At 48.4% G+C, this 21,301-nt stretch overlaps 4 non-coding genes across 4 annotated transcripts; all 4 read left to right on the top strand.

The window, feature by feature from the left end:
- The first annotated feature begins 2,393 nt into the window (after positions 1 to 2,393).
- Positions 2,394 to 2,464, top strand: TRNAG-GCC (transfer RNA glycine (anticodon GCC)). Its single transcript has one exon. It is a non-coding gene; the product is annotated as a tRNA-Gly (tRNA).
- A 722-nt stretch (positions 2,465 to 3,186) lies between these two features.
- Positions 3,187 to 3,257, top strand: TRNAG-GCC (transfer RNA glycine (anticodon GCC)). The gene has a single exon. It is a non-coding gene; the product is annotated as a tRNA-Gly (tRNA).
- An 8,196-nt stretch (positions 3,258 to 11,453) lies between these two features.
- TRNAG-GCC (transfer RNA glycine (anticodon GCC)) lies at positions 11,454 to 11,524 on the top strand. The gene has a single exon. It is a non-coding gene; the product is annotated as a tRNA-Gly (tRNA).
- A 5,394-nt stretch (positions 11,525 to 16,918) lies between these two features.
- On the top strand, positions 16,919 to 16,989 carry TRNAG-GCC (transfer RNA glycine (anticodon GCC)). Its single transcript has one exon. It is a non-coding gene; the product is annotated as a tRNA-Gly (tRNA).
- The last annotated feature ends 4,312 nt before the right edge of the window (positions 16,990 to 21,301 follow it).

Raw genomic sequence — 21,301 nt, 5'->3', positions numbered from 1 at the left:
TTCATGGCAATGCCTGAATGTAGGTATAATGGCGGGATGTACCATTTCTCCATTGGCATTCATAATGGCAATGGAGGTTATCATCAGATCCTCAAAATGGGTTGCTGGTGGACAGCGAGTCGACTCTGGTTTTCGCCTCCCTCCACTCAGAGCCTACATGGACGACATTACAACATTGACCACCACTGTCCCATGCACCAGGATACTGCTCAGAAAACTCGAGGAGAACATCAGCTGGGCCCGTATAAAGATTAAACCATCCAAGTCACGCAGCATCTCGATTGAGAAGGGAGTACTCTGTGACCTGAAATTCTTCATCGGAGATGACCAAATCCCAACAGTGTCTGAGCAGCCGGTAAAAAAGCCTTGGAAGGTGGTATGATGCAAGCCTGAAGGACAAAGACCAGGTGCAACAGCTGCGCAAAGACATCAGTAGTAGCCTACAGTCCATCGACAACACCCAGCTACCTGGAAAGTTAAAGGCCTGGTGTCTGCAGTTTGGTCTCCTACCCCGGGTGTTGTGGCCCCTAGCAGTGTATGAGGTTCCAATCTCAACAGTGGAGAAGATGGAAAGAGGAGTCACGAGCTACTTAAAGAAGTGGCTCGGAGTTCCACGATGCCTTACCACCATAGGCCTCTATGGAGATGATGTCCTCAAGCTGCCCCTCACCAGTCTAACCGAGGAATTCAAGTGTGCAAAAACCAGGCTCCAGATGACACTGAATGAATCTCGAGACCCAGTGGTGAGCAACAACGCGCCGACCTTGGCAAATGGGCGCAAATGGAGGCCAGGAACAGCAGTCCAGGAGGCAACAGCAGCCCTCAGACATGCTGACATTGTGGGTCATGTTCAGCAAGGGAGAGGAGGCCTTGGGCTAACTAGCCGTGCTCCTTGGAGTAAGGCCACTGCACCAGAGCGGCGGAAGATGGTAGTGCAGGAAGTACGCCATCAGGAGGAGGCTGCAAGGTGGGCCAAGGCAGTCTCTCTTGCCAAACAGGGACAGTGGACTCGATGGGACAGTGTGGAGAAGAGGAAGATCAGCTGGAAGGATCTGTGTGCCATGGAAGCAAGGCGGTTGAGCTTTTCCATCAGAGCAACATATGACGTCCTTCCAACACCAGTTAATCTTCACCAATGGTATGGTGAAGATCCGGACTGTGCCCTCTGTTCCATGCCAGCCAACCTCAGGCACATTCTCACAGGGTGTAAAACAAGCCTCACCCAAGGACGCTACACTTGGCGTCACAACCAAGTCCTTAAAAACCTTGCGTCCGCCCTGGAGGACAAGCGAGCTGCCACCAACTCCCTACCACCCCCAGCAGCATCACACCCCTTACGGACGACCTTTGTCTGCGAAGGGGCTAAACCACCGAAGAGCGGCTCAACACCAATAGAGTGAGACCAGCTGCGCTTGGCCCGCGACTGGAAAATGCTAGCTGACATTGGCCGGCAACTTGTGTTTCCTCCGGAGATCGCAACCACCACCCTAAGACCTGACATGGTGCTCTGGTCCCGTTCGCTCAAGAAGGTCTTCATCATTGAGCTCACAGAACCACTGGGAGGACTCAGTAGATGAGGCTTATGAGCGAAAACATCTGCGCTATGCCGATCTTGCTGCCGAAGCACGGCATCATGGCTGGAACACAGAAGTCCGACAAGTGGAGGTGGGCTGCAGAGGTTTTGTCGCAACATCTACCAGACTGCTTAGAGACCTGGGAATTAAGGGCCAGAGCCAGCGTTCGGCAATCAGAGCTGTATCGGAGGCGGCAGAAGGCAGCAGTCAGTGGCTCTGGATGAAGAGGAAAGACCCCAGCTGGGCCCCAAAGTGAGAGGGCCAGGAGGTATGCAGTCAACAATGATTGACTCAGGGAGGAGGACGCCCCTGCCATGCATAGTCCCATGGGATGTTGGCTATCAACAACAAGGCAACTCCTATGACTAATTGGGAATGGGACGCAAGCGTAGGATTGATCACCCTGTCGCTGGCCGCCTTTGGGGAGGGTGTATAGTATGAAAGGCCGAAACACCCTAGGAACCAAAGGTTCACTACTGACGATGCGCTCCCCAAATTTCACCAGGCTCACTGTTCATGAACTCTTGGAAGTGCTTGCACAAAGGATAGTAACATCTCATCCTGTGTTCTTTGGAATCTGTGACGAATGATTTCTCTTGCGGAAAGCGGTTCTACCAAATTTTTAATAACAGGTGAAGAAATATTTTAACAACATCCCAATAACTTGCATATTATCAATTTAGTCCATCTTCATCTTCGGATATTCATGAAAAATGGGAAAGTCAGGAGCCTAAGAAACACAGAAAAGTCTCACTCATACGCTACTGAAAGAAGATCAGTATTCATGCAACTCATGTAAAATCACCCCACGCACACGAGGCATCGGTGGTTCAGTGGTAGAATTCTCGCCTGCCACGTGGGAGGCCCGGGTTCGATTCCCGGCCGATGCACTTTCATCCAACTAAACAACAATAAACTGCAAATTTGTAGAGAATATTAAAAAAAAGAACCCACCATCATCTGCAGATCGTGATGAAAAAAGTAAAAAGTCAGATTCTATATACACAGAGAAAACGCAATTTTGGAGGAATGAAATAAGAAGAGTATTCATGCATCTCACGTAAAAAAATAATTCGAGTGGAATGTGGTATAGGTGATTCAGTGGTAGAATTCTGGACTGCCACGTGGGAGACCTGGGATCGATTCCTGGCCAATGCACTTTTATCCAGATAAGCAACATTATAACCGATTAAAATGCGCGTGGAGTGGTTTCAAGAAAATGACTTTACATGTCAATGAAGAATATTAATCGCATAAAATTAATTCCCTTGTATATTTTCAGAAACAAACACGGTGAAGCCACATTCAGCTGCAGAAATCAGGTCGCAGTTATTTTGACAACGAAATGCAATAACTAGTATTGTAAACGAGTAGTGACGAAGGATTTATCTTGCAGAAAGCGGTTCTACCAAATGTTTATAACAGGTGAAGAAATATTTTAACAACATCCCAATAACTTGCATATTATCAATTTAGTCCATCTTCATCTTCGGATATTCATGAAAAATGAGAAAGTCAGGAGCATAAGAAACACAGAAAAGTCTCACTCACACGCTACTGAAAGAAGACCAGTATTCATGCATCTCATTTAAAATCACACCAGACACACGAGGCATCGGTGGTTCAGTGGTAGAATTCTCGCCTGCCACGCGGGAGGCCCGGGTTCGATTCCCGGCCGATGCACTTTTATCCAACTAAACAACAATAAACTGCAAATTTGTAGAGAATATAAATAAAGAACCCACCATCATCTGCAGATCGTGATGAAAAAAGTAAAAAGTCAGGTTCTATATACACAGAGAACACGCAATTTTGGAGGAATGAAATAAGAAGAGTATTCATGCATCTCTCGTAAAAATAATTCGAGTGGAATGTGGTATAGGTGATTCAGTGGTAGAATTCTGGACTGCCACGTGGGAGACCTGGGATCGATTCCTGGCCAATGCACTTTTATCCAGAGAAGCAACATTATAACCGATTAAAATGCACGTGGAGTGGTTTCAAGAAAATTACTATCCATGTCAATGAAGAAGATTAATTGCTTCAAATTCTTTCCCTTGTATACTTGCAGAAACAAACACGGTGAGGTCACATTCAGCTGCAGAAATCAGGTCGCAGTTATTTTGACAACGAAATTCAATAACTAGTATTGTAAACGAGTAGTGACGAAGGATTTCTCTTGCGGAAAGCGGTTCTACCAAATTTTTATAACAGGTGAAGAAATATTTTAACAACATCCCAATAACTTGCATATTATCAATTTAGTCCATCTTCATCTTCGGATATTCATGAAAAATGAGAAAGTCAGGAGCATAAGAAACACAGAAAAGTCTCACTCACACGCTACTGAAAGATCAGTATTCATGCATCTCACGTAAAATCACACCACCCACACGAGGCATCGGTGGCTCAGTGGTAGAATTCTCGCCTGCCACGTGGGAGGCCTGGGTTCGATTCCCGGCCGATGCACTTTTATCCAACTAAACAACAATAAACTGCAAATTTGTAGAGAATATAAAAAAAGAACCCACCATCATCTGCAGATCGCGATGAAAAAATTAAAAAGTCAGATTCTATATACACAGAGAACAAGCAATTTTGGAGGAATGAAAAAAGAAGAGTATTAATGCATCTCAAGTAAAAAAAATTCGAGTGGAATGTGGTATAGGTGATTCAGTGGTAGAATTCTGGACTGCCACGTTTGAGACCTGGGATGGATTCCTGGCCAATGCACAGATAAGCAACATTATAACCGATTAAAATGCACGTGAAGTGGTTTCAGGAAAATGACTATCCATGTCAATGAAGAAGATTAATCGCTTCAAACTCATTCCCTTGTATATTTTCAGAAACAAACACGGTGAGGTCACTTTCAGCTGCGGAAATCAGGTCACAGTAATTTTGACAACGAAATGCAATAACTCGTATTGGAAACGAGTAGTGACTAAGGATTTCTCTTGCCGAAAGCGGTTCTACCAAATCTTTCTAACAGGTGAAGAAATATTTTAACAACATCCCAATAACTTGCATATCATCAATTTAGTCCATCTTCATCTTCGGATATTCAAGAAAAATGGGAAAGTCAGGAGCCTAAAAAACACAGAAAAGTCTCACACGCTACTGAAAGAAGATCAGTATTCATGCATCTGTAATAAAAGACTTGACCACGATCTCTGGCTCAGTGTCCTTTATTCGGTCCGTACTGCGTTCCCACACGGCTGTCTCTCTTATTCTCTCTGTGCTGGTTCCGATGTCACTCCAGTCCACATCAGCAGCCCCGCTGCTGTTCTTGTCGCTCTTGCAGCCCCACAGCAGCTCCGCTGCTGTACTCTCACACAGCTCCCTTGGCTGTTCCTGCTGCAGCTCTGACAGCCTCGTGCTGTCTCGCCTTCTCGTCGCTCCTGCGACTCTTGGCAGCCACCCCGCTGCTCCTCACACACAGCCTTACTGCCTATCTCTATCTGCAGCTTTACACCTCCCAGTAGCTCCCTACTGTTCCCAGGGTTGGCTCCCGCTTCTGACGGTGCCCCCTCGGCTCGTACGCCCGCGTGGCCCCACACCTTTCCATTCACACCCCGACTGCCTTCTCCTTCCGGTTTACCCGCTTAAGGACCCCCTACCTTTCACCCACCTCACCTGGCTCCGCCTCCTCGTGACATCACATCCGGAAGGTCGCTTTCGCCCGCATTACACCACCCTCCCCCATAGAAAAAACCCAGCCGACCTCGGCTGAACAACACCAAAGCGTAATGCGGTGAACCGACCTTCCCCCTTAAAGGACACTAAGCATGCAATATAACAACAAGAACAACACACAATTAACATCGACGAACGTACGAAAGCATGCGATAAATACGACGGCAAGAACAAGAACAATAACAACATACAATCAACGAAACGTAAGCGATTTGGAACGAGTGCGGGTCGCCGGCCCGTCCCGGACGGTCGGCGGCCCACTTGTAGAACGGGGACGCGATGGAACACGAGAAATGACAGGGGGTAATTCCCCTGCTGCGATTGGAAGTCCACCGACATCTCGTGTCCCTGACGAATCAGTCTTGGTCGTATTCCGCGAATGCGCCTGCAGCGGGGTCGGAAGGGTCGCCGGGCTTGAAGGTCCCGCAGCCCTGGCAGGCGCCCTCCGAACAGGCCCACTCCTCCCCCGCGGTGTCACGGTCGGCCTGTCTGGAACAGGTACGACAGGCGCTCTAGCAAGATCAATGGACGCAGGCGGGGAAGAGTCAGAGTCAGCAGCAACAGACCCCGGCAAGGCAACATTGGGAGATGACGCATCACGTAGGGGAGCAACATATGGTTTCAACCGCGACGTATGAACAAACCAACGGCGAGAACCAAACTGAACGCGCGCCGACTGTGGATTGGGAACCTCAATGAGGCGCACAGGACCATGCCAAGGTTTGTGCAATTTAGGAGAGGTCCCCGGCCGCACCTGCGGGCAATGGAGCCAGGCCAGGTCTCCCACCTTCCAGGGGCACTCCCCCTCAGACCGCCGAGCATACCGCTCGTTCCGGGCCTGGGCTTTGGCCGTAGCCACGCGGGCGTTTTCCCGCGCCTCCGTAACCCGGCGAACCGTGTCCTGAATGTATTCAGGGAGTGGTTTACGAGGTCCCTTCACCCCAGTACCCAATTGCACATCCACCGGAGGCACGTTTTCCCGACCATACATAAGGTAAAACGGCGAATACCCTGTAGCCGCATGGGGCGTCATCCTGTACGCCGAAAGCACTCCGGGGATGTGCAGATCCCAATCCGATTGCTGTTCACTCACAGTATGGCAAAGCATGGCAGACAATGTCCTGTTCAGCCGCTCAACCATACCATCCGTCTGCGGATGGTATGGAGATGTCCGTATCTTCTTAGTCCCAAGGCCTGCGCACACTTCAGCCAATAATTTAGAAGAGAAATTTCGGCCCTGGTCCGTGAGGAGTCTCTCCGGCGCCCCCTTGTCCATAATGTACCCAAACAAAAAGGCGTCGGTGATGGCCGCGGCCGACTGATCGGGCAACGGCCAGGCCATCGGCCAACGGGAGAGATACTCAACCCCTACCAGCAAATATTTATTTCCCCTCGCCGATGGTGGGAAGGGTCCCAATATGTCCAGTGCCACCAATTCATTGACTCGAGACACCTGAATCGACTGGAGAGGCGGCACGTAAGGATGTTTAGGCGGCTTACGCCGGGCGCATTCAGGGCACGCGCGCACGTGCCCTACGACATCTGTCGCCATGCCGTGCCAAAAATAATGACGTTGTAACGTCAACAAGGTCTTCTGCACCCCTAAATGCAATAGTGTGTCACAATGGAGAGTTCTAATCAACTCAAATCGCAAGGACGTTGGTACCACCACACGCCAGCTTTCCTGGAACCTTTCTTGCCACATAAGCAGACCATCTCGGAGAGCGGTTCGCGGCCCCACAGCCGAACTCGGACTCCCCTTGTCCCTCATAGACCGCTTCCGCATGGACAACAACGACTCGTCCATCATCTGTTCCCGAATCCAGACAGACCGCGGCAGATTCAAAACCCCATCAGTTGGTCCCGGTTCCATCGGAGTATCCGACTTCCCGACGGCCAACGTGAGCGGCTGAGAGGGGTTGAGAATCGGCGAACACCTATGCGTCCCCGACGCACATTTACAAGGGGCGCGCCCTGGTAATCTGGAAAGTGCGTCAGCGTTCGCATGGCGCACTCCCTTCCGATGTTGAATTTGGAAGGAAAACTCCTGCAGCGTGTCCAACCAACGTGCCCACTGTCCCGATGGCTGGTCCATTTTAAGTGCATATTGCAAGGCCGCATGATCCGTACGCACAATAAAAGAACGACCGTAAAGGTACGGCCGAAATTGCCGTAGGAAAAAAACAACCGCCAAAAGTTCTCTACGAGTGACACAGTAGCGTGTTTCCGCAGGCGACAAGACTCGGCTACCATACGCCACGACGCGCTCTACGCCCCCTTTAGACTGTGATAATACCGCCCCAATACCTGTGTCACTCGCGTCCGTATCGAGAATGAAAGGGCGATCAAAATCGGGATAATCCAATGTCGGGGCCGTAGCCAATAGATCACGCAGACTCCGAAAGGCCGCCTCTTCCGGCTCTCACCAAACAAATTTCCGTCCTTTACCCGTAAGGAGATGCAAGGGCCTCGCAATCGTCGCAAACCCTGGCACAAATCTTCGGTAATACGAGGCAAATCCCTAAAACCGCCGAACATCCCCCACAGAGGCCGGAGTCGGCCAATCCCGGACACACGCCGTCTTTTCCGGATCCGTGGACACCCCCTCGGCACTCACAATGTGCCCCAAATAACGGACGGACCGTTGCAGTAGGTGGCATTTCTTTGGTTTGAATTTCAAATTGGCAGAGCGCATCCTCGTGAACACTGTCTCCAGCCGCGTTAAATGTTCCTCAAATGTGCGGCTGAACACAATAATATCGTCCAAATATATAAGACACGTCTCCCACTGCAACCCCGTCAAAACGAGCTCCATCAATCTTTGAAACGTAGCAGGGGCCGCATTCAATCCCATCGGGAGGCAGTTGAATTGAAATAACCCCTGCGGCGTACGGAATGCGGTTTTCTCCCGTGAGGACTCGTCAAGGGGAAGCTGCCAAAATCCCGAAGAGAGGTCCAGTGTGGAAAAGAACTTAGCCCCCGACAATGCGTCAAGGGAGTCGTCCATACGCGGCAGGGGGTACGCATCTGCCACCGATATCTTATTCAATTTCCGGAAATCGACACAAAATCGCAAGTTGCCATCCTTTTTCTTAACCAAGACCACAGGAGCGCCCCATGGGCTGTTAGATGGCGATATAATGTCCGCAGCCAACATGTCTTCCACCGCCCCCCGAACGTGTTCTCGCTCCGCTGGACTCATCCGATGCGAATTTAACCGTATAGGGGCAGCGTCGCCCGTCTCAATATGATGGGAAAGCAACGATGTGCGTCCCAAATCCAAATCGTCGGAGCTGAACACATCCGAATACGTCAGCAACAATTTACGCAGCGCATCACGTTGCCCCACGGACAGGGAAGAATTTTCGTCACATAAGGTAGCGATCCAACGATTATCCGAACTCCTTGGCTCGGAAACACCAGCGACCACTCCTCGGCGATGCGGACAATCGTGCGTCGCAAACGCCGTAGTGGCATGTGCCACAACCGTACCGGCCGGAACACGGATGTTTTCCACCCCCGCATTAAGCACCTGTAAAACCGGTAATTGATCCGGCCGGACGATGGTCTGTGCCCCAACTAACGCCAATCCCGTTGTTATCGTGGCGGATGGTGACAACAAGACCCCTAATGCTCCTAGCCGATTGGGCAGGGGCTTCCGATACCGCAAGGGTATAAGCATCTGTGAACCAGGTGGGATGTCCACAGATGCGACGGACAGCGCCTGCACCTGTACGGCCGAAGCAGGTCGCCCCCAGGGCGACGGCAGAAACGAGATTCGACGGCCCCCCGGCAATTCAATACAATTCTCATTGATTTTAATCAAAATGGGCATCTTAGCCAAAAAATCCGTGCCTAGTAAGCAAGGAACCGCCAAAGATCTCGATATTAACACAACGCCCGAAGCCGACACATCCCCTATAGATATCTTAGCATCCACCTGGCCCACAATACCCATACTACCCCCGTTTGCAGCGACGCAAGACCCATAAACCGGACGCACAGCCCCCGGCGGAATGCCCAACAGATGGAAAATGACATCCGATATAATAGTCGCAGACGCTCCCGAGTCGACCAAAATGCGCACGTCCACACCTTGTATGGACCCCGGTACAGTGGACGAACCCGTAGCGGCCGCGACAACTCTCCGTGCCAATTTGCGCCACTGCGTAACTGAATGACAAGGCCCCGTCGATGGCCTTTCTTTAACAACAACAATAGGATCGCGCAACACAGGTGGTGGGTGAGGTGTAAAGCCTTGCCGAGTGTCTGGTGCGTGCCGACATGCCTGTTTCGGAGGTTCCTTGGTCGGCTTGTCCGGTGTTGTGGGCTCCTGCTGCGGCGGACCCGGGAAGCGGGCCCAGCAATCTTTGGCGTAATGGCCCCTACGGCCGCAGCGGAAGCAATCGGCCTCGTTGCGCCGAAGCGCAGGTCCTGCATCCCGGCGGCCCCGTCCCGATGGCGTAGCGCGCGGCCCCGGCCTTCCGCGTCCCGGCCATGGAGAGGAGGCAGCCGTCAGCTCCTGTGGACCCCGTTCATCCGGCACATAGATCGCCCTTGTGGGGTCCCACCCCATCGCGCCTCCTTCCTTGACGGGCCCACCCGTCCATGCCGCCACTTGCTTCCAGCGACGGAGATTAAACTGCGCATCCAGACACTTTGCTGCCGCCCGGGACGTGAGCTTCTCATGCCCACACACAGGCATGGGGATCCCCAGATCCCGAGACAGCTCCAGCATTTTTCCCAATATGAGGGGCTCGAGCAGATCCTGTGGCGTGTCAGGATATGCTGCCATGGCCAGCTCCAACACCGCACCCCTGAACGCCACGGGCGATTCTTCGGGTGCTCGTTGTCGTTGAGCGAATCGCCGATGCGCGTCGTCAGGTGGCTCATAGGCGTCGGCCATTTCCTCAAAAACTCCACATAAAGTCTTCTTCTTATCGGCCGTTATGGAACGGAAAAATCGAACAGATTCGTCGTCCAGTAGAGTCGGCAACACTTCCAAGGCCTCCGCATCGGTCCATCTTGCTGAACGAACCGCCGCCAAAAATCGGCAGGCGAAAGCGCTCCAATCGCCCCCGATAGAGAATTCCTTAACTGTAGTAAGGTGGCGACTCCGACTCCTCTTTACGCCGTCTTCCAATGATGGTTGTTGTGGAGGTAAATTCAAAATGGCGTCGGCCCGCGGCGTGGCCAAGATGGCGGTTTGGCGCCGCGGAGCGCGCAAGATGGCGTCTTCTTGCCGCGTGGCCAATGGCGGCGGCAGGGCAGGCAACGTGGCGGCCCGTGGAGCACCTTCTCGTTCCATCGTCGTCCTTGGCGTAACGAGGTGACACAGATGCGCCAGGACGTCCTTGAGTGTCTCCAGTTGTTCTGCCACCTGTTGCCATCTTTGCTCAGCGTCCGATGTTGTTGACGGACCCGCCATCGCGCCGACATCTTCCACGCCCGTCCCCGTGCTCGCCTCAGCAGGGCTCTCCTCCACCACCCCAGCAAAATCCGTGGTCGGAGGGAATTCGTCGTCGTCGGACGAAGAAACCGATGCTGGCGCCGGGGGAATTTTCTTCCTTACTTGCTTAGACATGCCGTTTCACTTCTGACCCCAGTGTAATAAAAGACTTGACCACGATCTCTGGCTCAGTGTCCTTTATTCGGTCCGTACTGCGTTCCCACACGGCTGTCTCTCTTATTCTCTCTGTGCTGGTTCCGATGTCACTCCAGTCCACATCAGCAGCCCCGCTGCTGTTCTTGTCGCTCTTGCAGCCCCACAGCAGCTCAGCTGCTGTACTCTCACACAGCTCCCTTGGCTGTTCCTGCTGCAGCTCTGACAGCCTCGTGCTGTCTCGCCTTCTCGTCGCTCCTGCGACTCTTGGCAGCCACCCCGCTGCTCCTCACACACAGCCTTACTGCCTATCTCTATCTGCAGCTTTACACCTCCCAGTAGCTCCCTACTGTTCCCAGGGTTGGCTCCCGCTTCTGACGGTGCCCCCTCGGCTCGTACGCCCGCGTGGCCCCACACCTTTCCATTCACACCCCGACTGCCTTCTCCTTCCGGTTTACCCGCTTAAGGACCCCCTACCTTTCACCCACGTCACCTGGCTCCGCCTCCTCGTGACGTCACATCCGGAAGGTCGCTTTCGCCCGCATTACACATCTCACGTAAAATCACATCACCCACACGAGGCATCGGTGGTTCAGTGGTAGAATTCTCCCCTGCCACGCGGGAGGCCCGGGTTCGATTCCCGGCCGATGCACTTTTATCCAACTAAACAACAATAAACTGCAAATTTGTAGAGAATATAAATAAAGAACCCACCATCATCTGCAGATCGTGATGAAAAAAGTAAAAAGTCAGATTCTATATACACAGAGAACACGCAATTTTGGAGGAATGAGAAAAGAAGAGTATTAATGCATCTCACGTTAAAAAAATTCGAGTGGAATGTGGTATAGGTGATTCAGTGGTAGAATTCTGGACTGCCACGTGGGAGACCTGGGATCGATTCCTGGCCAATGCACTTTTATGCAGATAAGCAACATTATAACCGATTAAAATGCACGTGGAGTGGTTTCAAGAAAATGACTTTACATGTCAATGAAGTAGATTGATCGCTTCAAATTCATTCCCTTGCATACTTGCAAAAACCAAATCGGTGAGGTCACTTTCAGCTGCGGAAATCAGGTCGCAGTTATTTTGACAACGAAATGCAATAACTAGTATTGGAAACGAGTAGTGACGAAGGATTTCTCTTGCGGAAAGCCAATGCATTTGGCTCTGTGCTCCATGAACTCCTGTGGTCTGCCTTCAGATTTTTCCACATTCCGGACACCATCACAACCCTGGTGAAGTCGTACTTTCAGGATCTGCAGTTCTGCTTCACCACCTCAGAGTTCACCACCTCATGGCAATGCCTGAATGTAGGTATAATGGCGGGATGTACCATTTCTCCATTTGCATTCATAATGGCAATGGAGGTTATCATCAGATCCTCAAAATGGGTTGCTGGTGGACAGCGAGTCGACTCTGGTTTTCGCCTCCCTCCACTCAGAGCCTACATGGACGACATTACAACATTGACCACCACTGTCCCATGCACCAGGATACTGCTCAGAAAACTCGAGGAGAACATCAGCTGGGCCCGTATAAAGATTAAACCATCCAAGTCACGCAGCATCTCGATTGAGAAGGGAGTACTCTGTGACCTGAAATTCTTCATCGGAGATGACCAAATCCCAACAGTGTCTGAGCAGCCGGTAAAAAAGCCTTGGAAGGTGGTATGATGCAAGCCTGAAGGACAAAGACCAGGTGCAACAGCTGCGCAAAGACATCAGTAGTAGCCTACAGTCCATCGACAACACCCAGCTACCTGGAAAGTTAAAGGCCTGGTGTCTGCAGTTTGGTCTCCTACCCCGGGTGTTGTGGCCCCTAGCAGTGTATGAGGTTCCAATCTCAACAGTGGAGAAGATGGAAAGAGGAGTCACGAGCTACTTAAAGAAGTGGCTCGGAGTTCCACGATGCCTTACCACCATAGGCCTCTATGGAGATGGTGTCCTCAAGCTGCCCCTCAGCAGTCTAACCGAGGAATTCAAGTGTGCAAAAACCAGGCTCCAGATGACACTGAATGAATCTCGAGACCCAGTGGTGAGCAACAACGCGCCGACCTTGGCAAATGGGCGCAAATGGAGGCCAGGAACAGCAGTCCAGGAGGCAACAGCAGCCCTCAGACATGCTGACATTGTGGGTCATGTTCAGCAAGGGAGAGGAGGCCTTGGGCTAACTAGCCGTGCTCCTTGGAGTAAGGCCACTGCACCAGAGCGGCGGAAGATGGTAGTGCAGGAAGTACGCCATCAGGAGGAGGCTGCAAGGTGGGCCAAGGCAGTCTCTCTTGCCAAACAGGGACAGTGGACTCGATGGGACAGTGTGGAGAAGAGGAAGATCAGCTGGAAGGATCTGTGGGCCATGGAAGCAAGGCGGTTGAGCTTTTCCATCAGAGCAACATATGACGTCCTTCCAACACCAGTTAATCTTCACCAATGGTATGGTGAAGATCCGGACTGTGCCCTCTGTTCCATGCCAGCCAACCTCAGGCACATTCTCACAGGGTGTAAAACAAGCCTCACCCAAGGACGCTACACTTGGCGTCACAACCAAGTCCTTAAAAACCTTGCGTCCGCCCTGGAGGACAAGCGAGCTGCCACCAACTCCCTACCACCCCCAGCAGCATCACACCCCTTACGGACGACCTTTGTCTGCGAAGGGGCTAAACCACCGAAGAGCGGCTCTACAAAAATAGAGCGAGACCAGCTGCTCTTGGCCCGCGACTGGAAAATGCTAGCTGACATTGGCCGGCAACTTGTGTTTCCTCCGGAGATCGCAACCACCACCCTAAGACCTGACATGGTGCTCTGGTCCCGTTCGCTCAAGAAGGTCTTCATCATTGAGCTCACAGTACCCTGGGAGGACTCAGTAGATGAGGCTTATGAGCGAAAACATCTGCGCTATGCCGATCTTGCTGCCGAAGCACGGCATCATGGCTGGAACACAGAAGTCCGACCAGTGGAGGTGGGCTGCAGAGGTTTTGTGGCAACATCTACAACCAGACTGCTTAGAGACCTGGGAATTAAGGGCCAGAGCCAGCGTTCGGCAATTAGATCTGTATCGGAGGCGGCAGAAGGCAGCAGTCAGTGGCTCTGGATGAAGAGGAAAGACCCCAGCTGGGCCCCAAAGTGAGAGGGCCAGGAGGTATGCAGTCAACAATGCTTGACTCAGGGAGGAGGACGCCCCTGCCATGCATAGTCCCATGGGATGTTGGCTATCAACAACAAGGCAACTCCTATGACTAATTGGGAATGGGACGCAAGCGTAGGATTGATCACCCTGTCGCTGGCCGCCTTTGGGGAGGGTGTATAGTATGAAAGGCCGAAACACCCTAGGAACCAAAGGTTCACTACTGACGATGCGCTCCCCAAATTTCACCTGGCTCACTGTTCATGAACTCTTGGAAGTGCTTGCAAAAAGGAGAGTAACATCTCATCCTGTGTTCTTTGGAATCTGTGACGAATGATTTCTCTTGCGGAAAGCGGTTCTACCAAATTTTTAATAACAGGTGAAGAAATATTTTAACAACATCCCAATAACTTGCATATTATCAATTTAGTCCATCTTCATCTTCGGATATTCATGAAAAATGGGAAAGTCAGGAGCCTAAGAAACACAGAAAAGTCTCACTCATACGCTACCGAAAAAAGATCAGTATTCATGCATCTCATGTAAAATCACACCAGGCACACGAGTCATCGGTGGTTCAGTGGTAGAATTCTCGCCTGCCACGTGGGAGGCCCGGGTTCGATTCCCGGCCGATGCACTTTTATCCAACTAAACAACAATAAACTGCAAATTTGTAGAGAATATTAAAAAAAAGAACCCACCATCATCTGCAGATCGTGATGAAAAAAATAAAAAGTCAGATTCTATATATACAGAGAACACGCAATTTTGGAGGAATGAAAAAATAAGAGTATTAATGCATCTCACGTAAAAACAATTCGAGTGGAATGTGGTATAGGTGATTCAGTGGTAGAATTCTGGACTGCCACGTGGGAGACCTGGGATCGATTCCTGGCAAATGCACTTTTATCCAGATAAGCAACATTATAACCGATTAAAATGCACGTGGAGTGGTTTCAAGAAAATGACTTTACATGTCAATGAAGAATATTAATCGCATAAAATTAATTCCCTTGTATACTTTCAGAAACAAACACTGTGAGGTCACATTCAGCTGCAGAAATCAGGTCGCAGTTATTTTGACAACGAAATGCAATAACTAGTATTGGAAACGAGTAGTGACTAAGGATTTATCTTGCCGAAAGCGGTTCTACCAAATCTTTCTACCAGGTGAAGAAATATTTTAACAACATCCCAATAACTTGCATATCATCAATTTAGTCCATCTTCAACTTCGGATATTCAAGAAAAATGGGAAAGTCAGGAGCCTAAGAAACACAGAAAAGTCTCACACGCTACTGAAAGAAGATCAGTATTCATGCATCTCACGTAAAATCACACCAGACACACGAGGCATCGGTGGTTCAGTGGTAGAATTCTCGCCTGCCACGCGGGAGGCCCGGGTTCGATTCGCGGCCGATGCACTTTTATCCAACTAAACAACAATAAACTGCAAATTTGTAGAGAATATAAATAAAGAACCCACCATCATCTGCAGATCGTGATGAAAAAAGTAAAAAGTCAGATTCTATATACACAGAGAACACGCAATTTTGGAGGAATGAAAAAAGTAGAGTATTAATGCATCTCACGTAAAAAAAATTCGAGTGGAATGTGGTATAGGTGATTCAGTGGTAGAATTCTGGACTGCCACGTGGGAGACCTGGGATCGATTCCTGGCCAATGCACTTTTATGCAGATAAGCAACATTATAACCGATTAAAATGCACGTGGAGTGGTTTCAAGAAAATTACTTTACATGTCAATGAAGAATATTAATCGCATGAAATTCATTCCCTTGTATATTTTCAGAAACATACACGGTGAGGTCACATTCAGCTGCAGAAATCAGGTCGCAGTTATTTTGACAACGAAATGCAATAACTAGTATTGAAAACGAGCAGTGACGAAGGATTTATCTTGCGGAATGCGGTTCTACCAAATCTTTATAACAGGTGAAGAAATATTTTAACAACATCCCAATAACTTGCATATCATCAATTTAGTCCATCCTCATCTTCGGATATTCAAGAAAAATGGGAAAGTCAGGAGCCTAAGAAACACAGAAAAGTCTCACTTACACGCTATTGAAAGAAGATCAGTATTCATGCATCTCACGTAAAATCACACCAGGCACACGAGGCATCGGTGGTTCAGTGGTAGAATTCTCGCCTGCCACGTGGGAGGCCCGGGTTCGATTCCCGGCCAATGCACTTTTATCCAACTAAACAACAATAAACTGCAAATTTGTAGAGAATATAAAAAAAGAACCCACCATCATCTGCAGATCGTGATGTAAAAAGTCAGATTCTATATACACAGAGAACACGCAATTTTGGAGGAATGAAAAAAGAAGAGTATTAATGCATCTCACGTAAAAAAAATTCGAGTGGAATGGGGTATAGGTGATTCAGTGGTAGAATTATGGACTGCCACGTGGGAGACCTGGGATGGATTCCTGGCCAATGCACTTTTATCCAGATAAGCAACATTATAACCGATTAAAATGCACGTGGAGTGGTTTCAGGAAAATGACTATCCATGTCAATGAAGAAGATTATTCGCTTCAAATTCATTCCCTTGTATATTTTCAGAAACAAACACGGTGAGGTCACTTTCAGCTGCGGAAATCAGGTCGCAGTAATTTTGACAACGAAATGCAATAACTAGTATTGGAAACGAGTAGTGACTAAGGATTTCTCTTGCCGAAAGCGGTTCTACCAAATCTTTCTAACAGGTGAAGAAATATTTTAACAACATCCCAATAACTTGCATATCATCAATTTAGTCCATCTTCATCTTCGGATATTCAAGAAAAATGGGAAAGTCAGGAGCCTAAAAAACACAGAAAAGTCTCACACGCTACTGAAAGAAGATCAGTATTCATGCATCTCACGTAAAATCACACCACCCACACGAGGCATCGGTGGTTCAGTGGTAGAATTCTCGCCTGCCACGCGGGAGGCCCGGGTTCGATTCCCGGCCGATGCACTTTTATCCAACTAAACAACAATAAACTGCAAATTTGTAGAGAATATAAATAAAGAACCCACCATCATCTGCAGATCGTGATGAAAAAAGTAAAAAGTCAGATTCTATATACACAGAGAACACGCAATTTTGGAGGAATGAGAAAAGAAGAGTATTAATGCATCTCACGTTAAAAAAATTCGAGTGGAATGTGGTATAGGTGATTCAGTGGTAGAATTCTGGACTGCCACGTGGGAGACCTGGGATCGATTCCTGGCCAATGCACTTTTATGCAGATAAGCAACATTATAACCGATTAAAATGCACGTGGAGTGGTTTCAAGAAAATCACTTTACATACTGTTGGATATATGCCTTCCTTTTTAATTTAAAAAATTATTTTTTTTTAAGAATTATTCTGCCAACATAGATAATATCGTTTTTTAATATACACGGGGCAACGTGAGAACGGACACGCCCTCACACTAACACAGATGTGCGCACACCTCATTTCAAAGGAAAGAGGGCATGAAAGAAGGGTAATCAAGATCATAAAAACTCCCCGAATTTCACACAAGAGGAACAAGGGAGGGGGGAATGGTAGCCGGGGGGTTCTGGAAGAATCATCCGTTCGTAAAGAAAAAAAACCCTTATATAAGTACAAAACCAGGCCACGAAAAATATAATTATATTCTTAACAAAGGAACAACATTAACAAAAAAACACAAACGGGTTTTGAACCATGTTAGACAAACTAGTACAACTTAGCCATGAAGTAAGCAAACAGTATCCATCCTCACTACAATTGAAAATCAGACTACAGTCTGCACCAGAATCGCGACCCATCATTGTTAATTAAATACTGACATTATTTACCTTTATAGAATTTCTACACGGCCGGGCCGAAGCATCGAAGAACAATTATGGCATATATTTCGCTCCAAAACAAAATTCTTAGCCGGGATAGCAGATTAAATAATCACAAGAAGTCAAATAATAAGTACGGAATTAAAGTGAATATCCTAGGAGCTAACGGTGAATAAGGCTCTCAAAATTAACCAAACACAACAACCCCCTGAAAACAACAGCAGCAACACGACCGTCTTTGTCTTTCCGAGAGGATCTCCACACGCAGGCACAAAGCCGGGAAATGACACCAATAAAACTCCCGAGCAATGGCTCAAAGGAAATTAACACGCTCTCAGAAATAAATAAATAACCGCATGCGCCGGGCGCTTCCACCGTGGAAACAACCGTCTTTGTCTTCCCACAACACGGACAGCAAAAATTGCACACGCAAGGAATAACATCTCCATGAGAGATCGGGTCACGATGAAACATCGGGAACACGGTTTCGGCTTAACTGGGGCATAATGGAATAAGTCGCATTTCAACTTCCAAACCAAAACAACTTAAGCTGTGTGAGACAAAAGATATGATCCCCGAGCGAGGGCGGAAATAATTAAGCTCGCTTAACGCGTAGGTTGTCGCGACAAATATTATTCAGTAACAAAAACATGGATTCGAATATCTCTTTTATATATATAGAACTCGACGCGAATCATCGGTCTGGCTAATGGATATCTTCGTTGGCGCCGTCACGAACCCCACCCCCTTCCAGAACGACAACAGCTGTCTTCAGAGCTAATAAACACACGGACAAACACGCAAGCGAAACACACGGACGGACACACACACACAGGAAGGTTTTATGACAGACTTTGAACAACTCGGGAAACGGAGGGCATTTTCTCAATATAAGCCGGGGAAAAATCCATTCAACTGATTTCGTCAGGGGCCTGGCCCCCCACCAGAGATCGTCTGGGCCACGGGCCCCACCACCAGCTCGTCAGGGCCTCCGGCCCCATCACAGATCGCCAGGGCTCTGAGCCCCATCTCGTCGCCAGGGCTTCGACTCCACCACAGATCGTCAAGAAGCTTTCGTCATCCAGCATGACGAGAATCGCGAGGTAGCGACGTGCTGCTACAAGCCGAGGTCTGCACCACCTAAGAAGAATTACTACACTGAGCCGCCGAGCTGTGAGTGAAGCCAACAAATACGCCAATGTCCACCCTGCCACGAATGAAGCATCGCTCCTCGTCAGAGTGACGACCAGCAAACAACCCGCAGGAAAGGCGGAGATCGCCAAGCGAACAAAGCAGAGAGCGCGAAGCAGTGGAGAAAGCCTGGCCAAACTGCTGTGAGGAGGAAGACAGAGCTATCGAATGCGCCGTGTGCCTGAGGGCACACCGACCAACGACCAGTGTGAACACACAAGACGTCGAGAGCGACGGCGAGCATCGTGCCGACTCAACAATCAATCGAGCAGTGGAAAAGCCGGGGGCTACCACCAAGAGATCGCTGAATGAGCGACACCGTGCGCCACCTTGCGCCCCCGTGCGCCACCTTGCGCCACCTTGCGCCAAGCGAGCGCCACCGCGCGCCACCGCGCGACAACGAGCGACACCCAGATCGACCCGCATCAACCAAAACCGACTCGTCATCCCGCCGTGGAGAAAAAGAGTCAAAGTCTTCTGGACGAGCGACGCCGCTCACCTCACCGCGGAGAAAATGTCAGCTGCCGCTCGCACAGACAACACAGAGGTCGTATCGCTTCCCACATATAGACTCAAGGAAACACAGAGGAAATCTTGTCAAACCGGTTTCTTTGTCAGAGCCTCGCCGAAGAATTAATTAAAACAGAGCCAGATTAGCTCTCCCGCAACACGCCTCACCCACCATTGACTCCAACATTCCGTTAAAAGAATATTATACTTACCGATGAATCTATTGACATATACTTTCGCCTCGGGGATACAATAAGTGCTTTTATTACCGCAAAACGAAATGTGTCATGCTTGTTTCAAACTCGGCCAGTCGCCGATTGTGACCGATACCAAAACAAACTAATGAGATGCCTGGTTGTTAGGAGGGTTTTAGTTATTCAATTTAGTAAATGCATAAGTGTTTATTCATTAATTTTAGTCAATGCCCAATCTCGTAATTGCATAAGAATTTTAGTTATCCATATTAGTCGAATGCACAATATCGAAAATGCATAAGAGTTTTGAGTTATTCAATTTAGTAAATGCTTAAGTGTTTATTCATTCATTTTAGTCAATGCTTAATCTCGTAATTGCATAAGAATTTTAGTTATCCATATTAGTCGAATGCACAATATCGAAAATGCATAAGAGTTTTGAGTTATTCAATTTAGTAAATGCATAAGTGTTTATTCATTCATTTTAGTCAATGCTTAATCTCGTAATTGCATAAGAATTTTAGTTATTCATATTAATCGAATGCATGATATCGCAAATGCATAAGTGTTTGGTTATTCATGAATTATTGACGCATGCTTGACCTGCATGATAGAATGTCACATGCTTGTTAGAATAAAATTGCTTAACACCAACTGTTCGAGTGCTTCTTTCCAAGTCCATGCAAAACCATCTTATTTTTGATAACTGTATCCTGTGATGAGATATGAAAATGGAGACCTAAATATCATGACACACACTAGGATAATCGGTAAACGTTTAATCATTGACCATCGTGTTATCCTGGTTGACATAACTCTGGATAAACGAAGCTGAGCCTAATTACCACAACTGCTCACATTAACATCATCGCAAGCATCCGCATAAAATACTACGATTATCTCCGCGATTATCATAATTTATGCCTACAATTACTCGCATCATCATAATTTATGCATATCATTACACGCATTATCATAATTTATGCATGTTGATACACACATTAACATAATTAATGCGATTTGCGCATTTTTTGGAAAATTATTAATTTTTATTATTTTCATCAAAATTTCATAATCCGACACATACAACAATGTCAATGAAGAATATTAATCGCATGAAATTCATTCCCTTGTATATTTTCAGAAACATACACGGTGAGGTCACATTCAGCTGCAGAAATCAGGTCGCAGTTATTTTGACAACGAAATGCAATAACTAGTATTGAAAACGAGTAGTGACGAAGGATTTCTCTTGCGGAATGCGGTTCTACCAAATCTTTATAACAGGTGAAGAAATATTTTAACAACATCCCAATAACTTGCATATCATCAATTTAGTCCATCCTCATCTTCGGATATTCAAGAAAAATGGGAAAGTCAGGAGCCTAAGAAACACAGAAAAGTCTCACTTACACGCTATTGAAAGATCAGTATTCATGCATCTCACGTAAAATCACACCAGGCACACGAGGCATCGGTGGTTCAGTGGTAGAATTCTCGCCTGCCACGCGGGAGGCCCGGGTTCGATTTGCGGCCGATGCACTTTTATCCAACTAAACAACAATAAACTGC

The sequence above is a fragment of the Lampetra planeri genome, chromosome 4 (genome assembly GCF_965212315.1).
Source record: "Lampetra planeri chromosome 4, kcLamPlan1.2.h2, whole genome shotgun sequence".
Classification (NCBI taxonomy): domain Eukaryota; kingdom Metazoa; phylum Chordata; class Hyperoartia; order Petromyzontiformes; family Petromyzontidae; genus Lampetra; species Lampetra planeri.
This window is presented reverse-complemented; position numbering and strand designations above follow the sequence as displayed.